Source organism: Poeciliopsis prolifica, unplaced genomic scaffold, assembly GCF_027474105.1.
Source record: "Poeciliopsis prolifica strain line A6 unplaced genomic scaffold, Auburn_PproV2 SCAFFOLD056, whole genome shotgun sequence".
NCBI lineage: Eukaryota > Metazoa > Chordata > Actinopteri > Cyprinodontiformes > Poeciliidae > Poeciliopsis > Poeciliopsis prolifica.
The window spans coordinates 2,759,265-2,775,615 of NW_026562431.1; the positions used below are offsets into that span (position 1 = coordinate 2,759,265).

At 37.3% G+C, this 16,351-nt stretch overlaps 1 pseudogene; it reads right to left on the reverse strand.

The window, feature by feature from the left end:
• Nucleotides 1-1,803: 1,803 nt before the first annotated feature.
• On the reverse strand, nt 1,804-3,701 carry LOC129379189 (uncharacterized; annotated as a pseudogene).
• Nucleotides 3,702-16,351: the final 12,650 nt, after the last annotated feature.

Here is a 16,351-nt window from a genome sequence, read left to right on the forward strand (position 1 = left end):
CTGCACATACATTAGGAATACACATTTCTGCAATTAATTCCAACAACAGGATTATTATTTTTCTATGGAAACATAAATCTCACTTAATAAGAAAATAATGTAATCAGTTTGAAGATGGACGACTGCAAGCTTTTCAATTTGATTGAACGAACGATACTTTAAAAATCAATTGGCTTCGGTCTTTTTTTAAATTAAAAGGATTTATGGTTCTATATTCCAAGTAAAATATTTTCAAATCTGGGCAGAGTTCGTTTTCTTCTTAGATTGACTGTGACATTGACATTGTTGTCAAATTTATTTCGGCTTATTTTAAGACTGTTCATAATTCCTGCAGTGGTCAATTTAATAAACTGCATTAGATACGATAGTAGAATATTTAGTTTATTGCAAATACAAATATGGATACGAGAAAGAAAACAGAAAGTGACTAAATTATCGGAGATAACCTACATTCAAAGACTGGATAAAAAAAATTACTATGATGTTTTCAATATATATATTTATACATATCTACACGTTGCAGTAGAACAGTGTTTTTCAACTAGTGTCCCGTGGAAATTATTCAATTTCACTAAATTGGTCTAAAACGATTTTTTGAAAACAAATTGACTGCAAATAATATGCCATTTCCGAGAGTCTGTGTTGTATAGTGACTAGCGGCGTCATCATGTAATTTCCTGATGACAGGATGGCAGTAGGTACACAGCACTGTACGTTAAAACAAGAGAATTAGTGATGCATGAATGTGACAGGAAGCGGTGAGAGCATTGTACCAAGCAAGACTGTGATGACAGTGATGGAAAAGTTTTTGAAAAGAAAAAGCTAAATTCAGACCAGATGACAAACTTAGTACACTGTAAAAAAAAAAAACTGTCCTGTATAATTACAGGGTTTTGTCTGTAATGTAAAAAGTATACTTTTTTTAAGGTATACTTTTTTAAATTACAGACAAAACCCTGTAATTATACAGGAATTCAGTGTATTTGTAATATTGATTTAATGTAAATTTTAGGATAAAACTTGATCAATTTAATGGTAAAACTGTCATTTTTACAGTAAAAGGTTAAATAAAACACCATTTTTACTGTAGAATCAGCAATTGTAAAAATTAGCTGACTGTAATTTTTACGGTTAAATTCTGGCAACCACAGCTGCCAGTATTTTACCGTAAAAATGAAACTTTTTTTTTTTTACAATGCAAATTGTGAAATTAAAAAGTGCAAATTTACTTTGTAAATTATCAAATCGATTATATCAGCTAAATAATGTGTTACCAGTGTAGTCTAATGGTAAAAACATGGAAATGTATAAGCAAATTTTACATAAAATATCCAAAAACCAAACTTTATTGTATTTTTTCCATTTAATAAAAACTTTTTGGGCTGTACAAACTTCTCACAACTCTGTGCACACTGATTACAAAGAACTTGTAACACATCTTCCAAAAAGCAGCAAGCACTTACATTAGTGCAAAAGTTTGAAGAGATATGACACAACATTATCACTTCAATCCTGGTGCAGTGTTTCAAATGAATAATCCATATGAATGGCACATACACAGAAATAAGAACTTTCTAACAAATGTGCTGGCCACCACTGTAACCTTTCTGAAATAGGTATAGAACTGTTCACGTTTGTCAGGTTTTTTGACTTGTAACTTGTAAATCACCACATATTCATTAAGCCTTGACAGTGGTGCAGCATAAAATCGGTTTCATTGTCATCTGCTATTACATATAGAAAAAAATGTCTAACATAAATTTGCAACATTTAACATGAAGATGAAAATTTTGAAATCTTACAGTGTAAACCTTAAATACCAATAAAATGCAGTTTTCAACATACAGCAACATAACAACATTACACATCATATCACATGACTCTCAAAGTATGGTCTAAGTCCACTCATGGTCTGCAAGGTCAGCGATGAGTGTGAGGACTCTTGGGTTGACCGCAAAGATCTTCCTCCTCTTGCTATGCTCAACTTTTGTTCCTCTCTCTGGATTAATTGAAAATAAACACCTTGAAGAAAAGAAATTTTATTGCATTTAATGTTATGTTTATAAATGACTTAAGAGAAAGATATCACGAGATCCAGCTTTGTGGTGGCTGGATTCAGTGGCAGAGCCAGAGGGATATTTAGTGACAGGCTTTTGTGCCTATTCTGCTTCACAACAGACTGAAGAACTCTTCTGTGTCCATGGCCATAAAAAATATACAATTTAAACACTGCAAAGAAATGATAAAACATTTTCGTAGTTTCTACTGGCATTATTTCTATCATGAATATTTAGATTTAGCAGTTTTTTACCCTCCATTTCAATTGTCTTTTGTATTTATTATATTTCAGTAACTAGTAACATTCTGATCTATAATGTGAAAACTTCATCTTGCTGGTAATATAGACACTGTGTAAGTATAAGAATTACCTCTGGAGGAACTCCAGTGTTGACCGCAGTCCCTAGGTAGTGTATATTAAAACAGTAGTAACTGCCAAACATCAGGCAGATGGCACAGGAGAAGGCAGTGATGTGGTCATTGATAATCTTCTGATCAATACTCAACATGAAGCAGTCCGCAGTGAAGCAAGAGGACCTTTGAATAAAAAACATGAACAAATATATATCACAAAAACCCCTGTGTGAACCATTCAACTACTTTGTCAACTTGGTTCATACATACCACACACAATAAGGCAGGGTGTTGCTGGCACATCCTCCATCTCAACCTCTTCAGCAAGGCTGGTCTTCTCAACATAGTGGAACATTTGCTCTTCCTTCTCACCAAAAAAAGCAAGTAGAAGAAGAATCATCTCTGTACAACCACTGGATTGACCTTTTTCACTTGCTAACTTGAAGAGAGAGTTGAGGATGCTCTCCGCCTTTTTGTCCAGATTGGTGAAGAAGGCTTCCGTCAGACTGATGCCAGTAAGTTGCTGGAAGTGTTCTTCCATGCCAGTTTCATGGAACAAAAAAGGCCTTTCTTGGCATAGCGTCAGGATGCTTGTACCTTTATTGATGTCCTTTCGTTGCGTGTAATAGGTGGACTGATAAGTTCTTTCACATCTTCTGCAGCATATTTTTTGTCTTTGAACATCTTTTTCATGTCTTATTTTTTCTTAAGCTGACTCTCTACTGTCTCAGAAAGGGGCAAAAACTTTGGCGCCCAGTTGACACAGCCATACGTGTCTTGAACACTGGCTTTCTGCTCAGCAGGTATCTCATCAGTGTCATTATCTGATTCCGCCTTGCGTTTAGTTATCTTTGGTGTGTCTTGTCGTTTGACATTTTCAATTCTTGCCTGGAGTTGTTTTACCAGGAATGATAACCAAGTCCAATAACATCACCATCAATGATGTCCTTAAGTGACTTTGGACCTGCTCACCATCTTTCTGCTATTTCAGTAGTGTCGCGTTTGGTAGGATTCTTGCAAATCAGCATCATTTCAGAGACAATAATCTTCACCATTTGTCTTCGAAGTCGTGCACTTGGCCTTTTCTGTCGTTCCAAAGTCTGTATCAGCTCTTCTGGAAGCTTCTGCCACGGTATCTGACAACTGTCAACCCAGGTTGGCAAAACTGGGGAGCAGCTCAGGGAAGGCGATGAAGTATCAGCAGATGATGGTTGTGAAAGTGAGGCTGCAGGTTGAGAGGATTGAACGGACTGTGGAGAGGAGGATGCCCTGCCTGAAGTTGAAGCCATTGAGTCTGGAAAGGTACAACGCATAAATTGAAAAACATTAAGTCTAAACTTTTTTGGTAAAGAAAAAAAGAATGTTTATCAAAAAGATATACACAATATGCTTAAGTGTCAAAACTGCTATTATCTTGAAATATCTTATCAACTGGTCATATCAAATTAAGTTATACATAAATATACACAAGTACATGTACTTTTTACTGTACAATTTTTCATCTTTTACAATGTGCAAAAGTTACACAAGACTTTATCTCAAAATACTATTTTGGGCCCATGCAGCAACCAGTCTTCTGGCCTGTATGGGCTTCAGCACAGGCAATTTGTCTCCTTCGGTGATATACTGGAAATCATCTGCGGTTGTAGTGCCAGTTTTTTTCCAACACATCCTCTAAAGCAGCCAAAACCTCCTGAGAAAGACCAGGAAGCACTGCTCGAATGGCATCACGAATGTCCTTTTGTGTATCCATCATATCTGTTGAAATACAGAAAACTAAAAAAGGTTGATCTCTGAACCATTAATAAAAGTGTGAAAGCAAGCCTTTACACTGCCAAAACACTATTCTTTAATGGTACAAACCGATTCCCATCTATTATGTAAGATGATAATGCACACTGGAATCTTTTTTTGGTAGCACTTGAAGCACTCTGAGTATCTTCATTACTTGTTTGACAAATCACATTTTCAAAATAATTTTTATGTTTCCTGGAGATGTGAGAGGTAAAGGAAGATTTTACACGAAACACAGAGGTGCACTCTTTCACAGGGCAAGTTACTTGACGCCCCTCTACTATATGCTCCTTCAAGTGAACAACCAAAATTTTTATCCCTTCACACTGCCATTTACAAAGTGGAACTGTGCATTTTAATTTCGTTACACTTGTGTCCAGAGCAACTGTTGGCATGCTATTATGATGACGATATTTTAATGCTGCATAACCAGAACACACCTGCTTGCAACCGGCCGCAACACACTTGAACTTACGCCTCGGTTCGTTGCGATGCAGTTTGCAATGGAGAACAAAGGCTTTAACAGATTTAACTGGTTCTGCACACAGGTTGCATGAATACATCTTTAATATATTACTTCGATGGATAGCTTACAGCAATGGCGATACAAAACCGATGTTAGCAATATCTTTGTAGAGAGGCTAACTTTCAACAACGTTTTTTTTTTCCTTCGTTCCCCTGAAATGTCTTTTCAACCAACCGAAAGCAATGCAAACTATTTGTTTTCTGAAATTTTCCGCAATATTTCCTTACCTGAGAACGAGAGCCGATCAGATGGAGAAGGTTGGATGATGAAGTCTCTGCACAATCTGAGCGGAAGTTGGACAAAAACGCCAATCACCGAGTGCGACGGTCCTCAAATGCAGCGCGCTGATTGGTCCGTTCAAATCGACCGCTTCCAAAGTACCGCCAGAGCAACACTGCGCCTGTCCGCGCGGACCAGGTGCAGGGGGCCCTGTTGGCCCATGAACTAAGACTGACTCCATGAAAAGTTAAACTTTTTGAATGGAATTATTAAATAGATTTTTGATTATTAAAATTTTTAGAAAGGGTCTGTATATTTTCCCATAACCAATACTCTTTACAGTTAAAGGCATAATTTCTTAAGAGAAGGTATGCAAGAAATGTGCAGCATATTTCTGTTATCCCCATGAGCATATGTAAATTTATGAGAATAAAACCCCAAAATTACAGCATTGACTCTTCAAATCTTTGCAGCGTATTTCTGTAATTGCCACAAAAGCATGCCCATTTACCAGTTACCAACGTATTAATCAGGAGAATTAAATGCAAAGGTTACAGCACTACTACATTTTTTTTATTTCCACAACAGTATGCATATTGACAGTTTAGAACTGTATACTTTAGATTACTTAAAAGTAAAAATTACAAAATACACAGCTAGAAAAATATTAGTATATTTTTGTAATTTCCACAGCAGTATGCATATTGAACAGTTTTGAACTGTATACTTTATAATTATTGAATGCAAAAAGTACGGTATACATTGCTAGAAAAAATTACAGTATGTTTCTGTAATTGTCACAACAGTATGCATTTTTAACAGATACTAACTGTATTATTTACAAAAGAAAATTGAAAAACTACAGTATGTACTACTAGAAAAATTACGGAATTTTACTGTTAAAAGTATTACCAGATTTTATTTTACAGCAGTGCAATGTAAATTTTATGGAAAAAAACTGTAAAATTTACATATTTTCTTAATTATCTTATTTACGGTAATTACCTGTTAAATAAACAGCATTAAACTGATTTCCAATTTACGGTATTAAATTTTCGTTTTTTACTTTCTTTAACTGTAAAATCTACGGATATTTTTTACAGTGGATATCAACGGAAGGCAAATACCGTGAGCTTTTCTTTTCCAAAATTATTGCTTCTCTCAGAAAAGGAATTATTTTCTATATTCTGGTCAGAATTAGTCGTGTGAACAATGTGGTCTTAAATTTAAATTGTTGTGCCACTGATCAGGCGCACTTTTGAAGTAGACATGTTAAATGCAATTTGAAATATCTAATATAAAATATGATACAAATTCCTATTCAAGACACTTTCATTTGTTTAGATTTTGGCTGGTGGTGTGCCTCTTGATTCTTTCAATGAAAACAATGTACCTAGGCTCAAAAAAGGTTGAAAAATACTGCAGTAGAAAGCAACGTTTAGATGCTGGGAGGAAGAAGAAAAAGTATATAAAAAGTGTCCGGTTGTTTAGGGAGCAGCGGATCAGAACCAGAGTCAAGGGATCAAATATCATCCTCCTTTACATACTGACTGTAAATAAAGACCCGGACTAAACATGATCTGTTGATCCTGCATATCGATGCTTGATCATTTAAGAAAGGATAACCTATCCTATCTTTAAGGTTTTTAGTGTTTTTTTAAGTTTTTACCTGAAAGACAAAGCAAATGGTTAGTGACCAAATGAGCGCAGAGGGTCTACATTCAAAGACTCTGTTCAGGCGGTCAATGACGCCAATCGGTGACGTTGATTCTGGGTTGGAGTTTTCCATTCAAGGAAAAACGTGACCAGTGAAGAGCTGAGCCAATCAGGAGCAGGCGACCGCCCACTGCTCATTAACTATAGCATTTGAATACTTAGTTGGTTCCTTTTAGTCTTGAAGTTGAAATATTTTCAAAGTGACTCATCTCAGTTAAAATAAGTCATTAATAACTTATACATTATATAAATATGAATTTTATATGTGACCTTATGTGTGGAGAACCTTAAATTGTCCTTTACCAAAATGGAAAGTATTCCACATTTTATTCATTTATTTTTATTGAGCAATTTTTTTATGATGTTATTGTCTTAAAATGATGTGGGCAGCACAACTTTGTGCTGCCCAAACTGTTGGGGCAAAAGGGGGCATTCAGGTGTGTGTGCCCCCTGATTCTTCAGTTGGCCTCATGATTCCTGGTCAGCCTTGAACACCAAGGAAAATGGACAGAACTAAAAAAAAAAAGGAAGTGGTACATGAGGAATGAGGTTAGGATCATGTCCTGGTCTGCACTCGTAGCAGATGAGGGATACATCTGGACGCCGAAATGGGGAACGACTCCCTACGCCAGACACCATATGAAACTTTTCACTATGGGTAAAACGACGCAAGGACTACACATCACGGTAAACACAGCAAAAGGTTCAATCATACCACCCATATTGTCAAACTGTGGGTAGTTTTACCTATGTGCTCATTCATCAGGAAAGGATCCACAATTTCTTTTTGTTATTTGTGAGGGGGGGGAGGGTGTTGCTCAGTAAAGTTGCTCAGGGCAGCAACAAATTCAGACAAATTTAAAAGCAAACAAAAGACAACAGGCTTTTACAGCAATTTAAAACTTTTTGGACTTTATGAAGCTCTATAAGAACACAACTTTTAGCTCCATGCTGATGAAATGTTATTTTCTTTGGAGTGGGGGATAACTTCAGAAATGTGTGTCATTAAAATCGATATATCTATCTAGATATATCTAGATAGCTCTATATATATAGATCTATATCTCTATATATATGTACCATAAGTTATAGTTCCCATAAGCTTCCATACAAAGATATGGAAGCTTATTTCCCAGCCCACCATGTGTCATGTGACCAGAATCACATGACACTGACCGCCTTGATGTCAGAATAGATAAATCTCTGCTATTACAGGCCCAACCTTTCCTAGGGAGCAGTAGAGAGCAACGTGTGGACGCCGCAGCGAGCAGAACCGATACCAGTTTGTTTCCAGAGTCCAGTGATCAAAATATCATCCTCCTTTACATACATGACTGTAAATAAAGACCCGGACTAAACATGATCTGTTGATCCTGCATATCGATGCTTGATCATTTAAGAAAGGATAACCTATCCTATCTTTAAGGTTTTTAGTGTTTTTTAAGTTTTTACCTGAAAGACAAAGCAAATGGTTAGTGACCAAATGAGCGCAGAGGGTCTACATTCAAAGACTCTTTTCAGGCGGTCATGACGCCAATCGGTGACGTTGATTCTGGGTTGGAGTTTTCCATTCAAGGATCCTTGAATGAGTATCCCATTTAAGGATGACGTCACCAGTGACCAGCTGAGCCAATCAGAAGCAGGTGTCCGCCTACTGCTCATTAACTACAGCGTTTGAATACTTAGTCGCTTTTTTTTCTTTTTAATTATTAAACACTTTGAACAATTTTACAAGATCACGTGTCATGCACTTAAGTAATAAAATCTTACAGGCTAAAGACACACACATCATTTTAAGACAATAACATCATAAAAAAATTGTTCAATAAAAAATAAATGAATAAAATGTGGAATACTTTCCATTTTGGTAAAAGGAGAATTTAAGGTTCTCCACACATAAGGTCACATATAAAATACATACTTATATAATGTATAAGTTATTAATGACTTATTTTAACTGAGATGAGTCACTTTGAAAATATTTCAACTTCAAGACTAAAAAGGAACCAACTAAGTATTCAAATGCGGGCGGCGACAGAGAGTTTGCTTTCCGGGTGAGCGACGCTGACACGCCAGTGGACGACATCAAGAGGGAGAGGTCTGATGGTGGACGCTGGTGCGACGTCGCATATAATCACCGATCGGGAAGTTTCGGAAGCTTGATGAAAGTTTCCAGGCGAGACGCACTGCGTGGAATTGGCTGATGGATCCAGGTGTTTTGTTGCCAAGAAACGAGGAGACGCGTTAGGTCGACGTCTTAAAACAGTGCTGAGGAACAAATTGTACATCCCTTCATATCCGCAAGACATCTTCTCAGTGAAAGCTGCAACATCCAGCGGAGCAACGGTGATCTTCAAAGAAGAAAAGAACGTTCTTCTCAGAGACGATACCAAGTTCCCCATTCACGTAGGTAACACATTGTATTACTTCCAAACGACGGACAATGGATGTGAAGCTCAGTGTAAAAAATGTTATGACTTACAAGGTTGGCATGAGATTCTTGGACATTGCAATTACAGAGATGTACTGAAGCTAGAAAATGTTGTTCATGGCATGGAAATTAAAGGAAGAGGTGAACCAATGCCATATCGTGAAGTCTGCACGAAAGGAAAATTTGTTCAAACTACAAGGAGCCAGATGCAAGAGCTAAAGAACCACTAGCAATGGTCCACACAGATTTAGCAGGTCCTATAGATCCAATGTCCAAAGATGGTCACAGATATGCATTGTCCTTCACAGACGATCATTCCTTAATCATACGTCACAGATTGACGTCAAAGACCTGTCGCCCTTCTGCATATGGCAAGCCGTTTTAACATAAATTCGGTTTCGTCTGACTATCCGTAATTACGTTCCAGATATCTGAAAATGCTTTTTGACTAGACAAAACTACATTTTGACTATCCGGAATGGTGATTTAAGATATCTGCATTACATTCTGACTAGTAAGATAATAATTCAAGATATCTTCAATTACATTTTGATTAGTCAAAATTTCTTTCAAGATATCTCAATGACGTCACGGGTTTGTAATTTGACGAGACACGTATCCGGAATTACGATTTGAGATATCTTGAACGTAATTATCAATAGTCAAAATTACAATTTCAGATATCCGAATTAAGAATGGCGTTGAAGCCCCTTTGTGCTGCCAAACTGTTGCCTTTTATGTTTCCTGCACAAAATTGTCCATAAATGCCAAATTAGAAAGAGCTCGGCAATAATGGACATGCGGAGAACGCAAAACTTTATAAACTATAAGACTGCTAATGATGTCTGCAAAAAAATGTCCTGTTTATTCATTTCTGACGAACTGAATGCACTTAAAAACAACTTTGAAAAGCTAAAACTGCTTTGTCAATTCCATTTTCAACATGAAAGTGTGCATTTTTTAAACATCTTTTTTCGTTTTTTTTATTTTTCATTGTTTTATTAAACTTTCAAATTGCCACGTAAATCAGTGACGCTTTGACTAGACAGAATGCAATTCAAGATATCAGTAATGTCATTTTACTCGTCAGGATGTTGATGTTTGATACCAGAAACCGCCAGCAGGTGGCTTGTGAGTTATATTCTGGTTTAGACAGCAGAAAAATTAGAAGAAGAAGAAAAATTGTAGCTGGCTGTAGCACGTTGTGCTGAATTATTGCACGCTAAAAGATAAATTCTGATAAATTCCGGTAACGGTTAACAGAAAAGAAGATTTGTGACCTGATCCCTGGCAGTAAAAAAACATTTTTACCGTGATTTTCTCTCGTGAGTGTTGTAATCTATTTTTGCAACCGAAGTTAAGATAATGCTAACTGGCGTCACAGGCATTACTGTTCATATGTTCCGACCAGGAAGAAAAGAGAAACATAAAAAAAAACAATCGGAGAAACGTGAGATTAAAATGATTTTCACTGTATCGCATTTTTGTTATGTACAAACTTATAATGGGTCGCAAAGAGTGCGATGTTTGTTTTGCAAACTTGCCATTAGTTGAATGTTATTTTTACGATAAATGGAATTTATTGCTTCCTGTATACTTTTGGATTTTAATAGTTAATTGAGATCTGAATGTGGCAGTATGCCCTGGAGGTTTTGAACGCACCACACAAGTGCTGGCATTTAATTGGTGGTGGCGCTGTTTGTATATAAGGGGCCCTCCCTCACCTGGTCAACATGTGTTTCCGGTTTAGACCTCTGTTGCTGTGCAGCGCCAGTCTGACACTAAGGTGTGCTTGACTGATACATGCTGATCGCTCCTTCTTCTGGTAAGAGGCCTCTCCTATACTTGTTGTTGTTAGCCTAGCCTTCGCTTAGCTTTAATTGTACACCTAGGTGGCCTGTGTAAACTGCCTGATCCTCCTCCCAGCCAGAGGCACTACACATAGAGCTTGTGGTAAGTGAAAAGCTCATTACCTGCATGCTTTTAGATTTGATGTTTAACACTTATGTTTGCTATAGACGCTGCTGTTTGTCCTTGGCCGGCTGTTTGCCTGTTGCCCTGTGGTTCCTGGTTGATGTCAGCTGTTATTTTGGTTGTCCGTCGGCAGTCCATTTGTCGCTCTGATTGCTGGCTTTCTGCCAGCCGTCGTGGTCAGCGTGAACCTGACTCCTGCCCCTTGTCCAGCTTGGCTGGTTCGGACTGGCGACCAGCTTGGACGGACTCTGCTGCCGCTCTTGAGTGGCATCTGTGGCGTGGCATCCCAGGACGGATTCTTAATTGACAATTGCTGCTGATTGTTGACTGAACGACAATTATGAAATGACTCATGTAATTTGAATGTCTTTTATCTTGATAGGAAAGGCCAGTTTGTGGTGTTGGGTGGACTTTCCGGGTGGTGGTACTCTTTTGATTTGTTGCACAATTTTCTTTAGTTTTGTTTTTGTTTGCTGTGTTTCTTTTATTTAGGTCACTACCCTGAACTGCATTGCCACCCTTGACTTGAGCCGTCACTGTTATTTATTTAATGTGAGTGGTTTTAACTTAATGTATTTTATTGATTAGCATGAACTGATGTAATAAATAAAATTATTGAAATTAGTGAGATTGTCTCAAGCCTCATATGTAGCGGCCTGTGTGCCTTGAAGATAACTTTTTGGGGATAAATTATTACAATTTTGTCTTAAAAAATAGTTCTATTGAACCACACCGGTCCCACCACATATATATACGCAGGTTAGTTTTTTTTTTAGAACCACATTCAAGTTGGAAGGTTGTCCAGCTGCACAGCATCGCAGGCCTGGATTGGATTGCTGAGCTCCAGGTTTCAACCAAGACCTGGGACTGCTGGATCCGCTGCCTACTTTGCACTGGATAAGATTTTGGATCCAAAGAAACACATGGCCATTTAACAAAGACTTGACTGACTGACCTAAATTGCAATTACTGAACTAAAAAGCTTCTAAAAGAAGGAAACTGAACAATAAGGAATCTGAACTAAAAGAAACTACACTACCTGTTAAAACAAGGGTGGACACTTTATGTTGAAACAAAAATTGTACTATAATATTCTCTTTAATTTGTATTAAACAGTCTGTTCATTATTCTTGATATGGTTGTTTGTGCTCATTATCCTCCTTTTTGAACTTAGAAAGATAGACTAACTTTAACTTCAACTTTGAAATCTAAGTTTTCTCAACTTATCTATTCGTAAGTTAAACTAGTTTGTTACAGTTTCAATTCATAACAGACACAATGGGAGCCTGCCTAATACGCCAACATGAGATGCAGTTTCTCTTACTAGTATCTGTGTGTGATACCAGACATCATCATAAAGGGATGATTAGACGACTAAGATATACACAGGATTATTGTTTCAAAATAACACTAACAAATGGAATTATAAAAAAGAAAAAATCAAAATAAACCAAAAATAACAAAAAGCAGACAATCTGAATTTTTTTTCTTCTTTTGTCTCATAGTTGAGGAATATCTATGATGACAATTACAGGCCTCTCTCATCTTTTTAAGTGGGAGAACTTGCACAATTGGTAGTGACTACTATAAACTACGCTATGAGGTTTTTAGCGTAAACCGGTAGGCTAATAATAAGCTGTGCAGGCTCAGAAATTAAAATGCCCCCCTACATGAATAGACCAGACAGTTAAACGTGATATAAAATGTTCTGCACAATGGGCCTCTGTTATCAGTGTGTTTTCTCATCGATTTTCTCATCGTTCGGTCCTCCAGCGTCCTCGGCGACGGGTCCTCCAGGGTCTTCGGCGACTGATTCTCCCTCCAGGGTCTCTACAAATTAGATTATAGATATATAGATATATGGATATCTATGTCTAGACATAGATATCCACATCGATAGATTGACGTGGATAACTATGTCTTGATAGATATTCACGTCTATCGATCACATATCTCTTGACAGACAGATGACAGAAAGACGTGCATATCGATCTAGATATCTATCTATAGCTACATCTAATTTGTATTTGATGGGTATTGTCTACGTTCCCTGCAAAGGAAAATCATTCGTGACGCAATGACTGAGGGCCTACATTCAAAGGCTCTGGTTCAGTCGATTAATGACGTCAATCTGTGACGTATGATGCGGGCTTCAAGTGTCCTATGGCAAGCCGTTTTCACATAAATTGCGTTCCCTCTGATTAACCGTAATTACTTTCTAGATTTCGAAAAATGCATTTTGACTTGACAAAACTACATTTTGACTCCGGAATGATAATTTAAGATATCTGCATTTACATTCTGACTAGTAAGAATAATAATTCAGGATATCTTCAATTACATTTTGACTGGTCAAAATTCCTTGCAAGATATCTCAAATGACGTCACTTGTTCTGTAATTTGACGAGACACGTAACCGGAATTACGATTTAAGATTCTTGAACGTAATTATCAGTCAAAATTACAATTTTAGATATCTGAATTCTGAATGAGGTAAAAGCCCCTTTGTGCTGTCCGAATAGTTGCCTGCAGAATTTTATATTTTCAGTAAATGCCACAAATAAATCTCACGTCATTTGGACTGGTTAGAATGTAATTATCTCAAATAGGTATTTTGTCCAGTCAAATTTTAATTAGAGATATCTTAAATTGCTAAAACGTCTGGTCATAAAACAATTTGAGATATCTGGAATGTAAGTGCAGTGAAACCGACTTTATATCAAAAAGGCTTGCCATACGCAGAAGGGCGACAGGTCTTTGACGTCAATCTGTGACGTATGATTAAGGAATGATCATCTGTGAAGCACAATGCATATCTGTGACCATCTTTGGACGTTGGATCTATAGGTCCTGCTAAATCTGTGTGGACCATTGCTAGTGGTTCTTTAGCTTGCATCTGGCCTTGTTAGTTTGAACAAATTTTCCTTTCGTGCAGACTTCACGATATGGCATTGGTTCACCTCTCCCTTTAATTTCCATGCCATGAACAACATTTTCTAGCTTCAGTACATCTCTGTAATTGCAATGTCCAAGAATCTCACGCCAACCTTGTAAGTCATAACATTTTTTACACTGAGCTCCACATCCATTGTCCGTCGTTTGGAAGTAATACAATGTGTTACCTACGTGAATGGGGAACTTGGTATCGTCTCTGAGAAGAACGTTCTTTTCTTCTTGAAGATCACCGTTGCTCCGCTGGATGTTGCAGCTTTCACTGAGAAGATGTCTTGCGGATATGAAGGGATGTACAATTTGTTCCTCAGCACTGCAAGACGTCGACCTAACGCGTCTCCTCCTTCCTTGGCAACACCAAAACACCTGGATCCATCAGCCAATTCCACGCAGTGCGTCTCGGCCTGGAAACTTTCATCAAGCTTCCGAAACTTCCCGATGTCGGTGATTATATGCGACGTCGCACCAGCGTCCACCATCAGACCTCTCCTCTTGATGTCGTCCACTCGCGTGTCAGCGTCGCTCACCCGGAAAGCAAACTCTCTGTCGCCCCGCATTTGAATACTTAGTTGGTTCCTTTTTGTCTTGAAGTTGAAATATTTTCAAAGTGACTCATCTCAGTTAAAATAAGTCATTAATAACTTATATATAAGTATGTATCACTTCCACCTCTTCTTCTTTTTGGCAATTAAGAGTTCGTCGCACTGCTGGTGTGAAGTCAGCTTTAATGAAACTCTTTAAAGTTGTTCTTATTACAGCTTCAGTTTCCCTGACACCAACACCACCGTCGAACTAAAACACAACGTAAACTTAGTGAGATGGTGTCAAGAATACAATATCGATATAAAAATAACATAAAACATATAAACATACCTCGCTGGCTAACCCTTCCTTTTGAGGTAGAAATGAGGTCATTCAGTAAATTCTTACACTTAAATCATGTTTCTTCATTTGCTTGCCAACGCGATGCTGTTATATCGCAAGCGTCTCTGGTAACCTGGTAACCAGACGCTTCTACATCTACTTCCTACCTTAAACCTTCAAAATAAGAGTCTTAACAAAAAGTATAAATAATACAAAATAAAACCTATAAATTAAAACTTTGGCAGTAAAAGTATGTATTTTATGTATTGTAACTATATATTATATGAACTAGCAATGTAGGTAGCTAATTTACATTTAAATACTATAAAAATATAATGAAGACTTAGAAATCTATTTTGTTTTTATATTTCTATATCATATATCAACGACACGGCGCTGGAATTGAAAAATTCAGGGCTTCAAGGAAAAGAATAACGAAGATGCCCGCAAAGAAAATCACAGACATCTCAATGAGATCGCAAAGCACTGGGCCTCGTCTACTGACAACGCAGTGGACGTCGCGCGTCGTCTTTTGTTTTCTAACATTTAGAAACATCGGCCGAATTAATAAATAAGGCTGTCTCAAATGGCAATGTTAATAATCTCGTTATTTGGTTGGAGGTCAGTTGTTCTGGATTCAGTTTAAGAGAGTCGGTGCTTCATTTGACCTTTTCCTGAACGCCAGAGGTTCAGTTTCCTTCTCCTCATTTTTTCTGAATCTTCCCTTTAAATGTTAGGGGTTGGAGAGATGGGTATTAAAAGAAAGGCAATATTTATGTTTTTGTAAAAATGCTAAAGCGAACTGCATAGTTTACAAGAAACTCACTGATGAGGCTGATGAGAGCTTCTGGTCCAATCAATGGAGAGGAAAAGTTATTGAGCGCAGAGGGCCTACATTCAAAGACTCTGTTCAGGCGGTCGATGACGTCAATGGGTGACGTAAATGACGTCACCCACTGACGTCATTAACATTGAAGGATACTTGAATTCGTATCCCATTTAAGGATGACGTCACCAGTGACCAGCTGAGCCAATCAGAAGCAGGTGACCGCCCACTGCTCATTAACTACAGAGATTGAATACTTAGTTGCTTTTTTCTTTTAATTATTAAACACTTTGAACAATTTACAGGATCACGTGTCATGCACTTAAGTAATAAAATCCTACAGGCTAAAGACACACATCATTTTAAGACAATAACATCATAAAAAAATTGTTCAATAAAAATAAATGAATAAAATGTGGAATACTTTCCATTTTGGTAAAAGGAGAATTTAAGGTTCTCCACACATAAGGTCACATATAAAATACATACTTATATAATGTATAAGTTATTAATGACTTATTTTAAACTGAGATGAGTCGCTTTGAATAATTCAACTTCAAGACTAAAAAGGAACCAACTAAGTATTCAAATGCTATAGTTAATGAGCAGTGGGCGGTCGCCTGCTCCTGATTGGCTC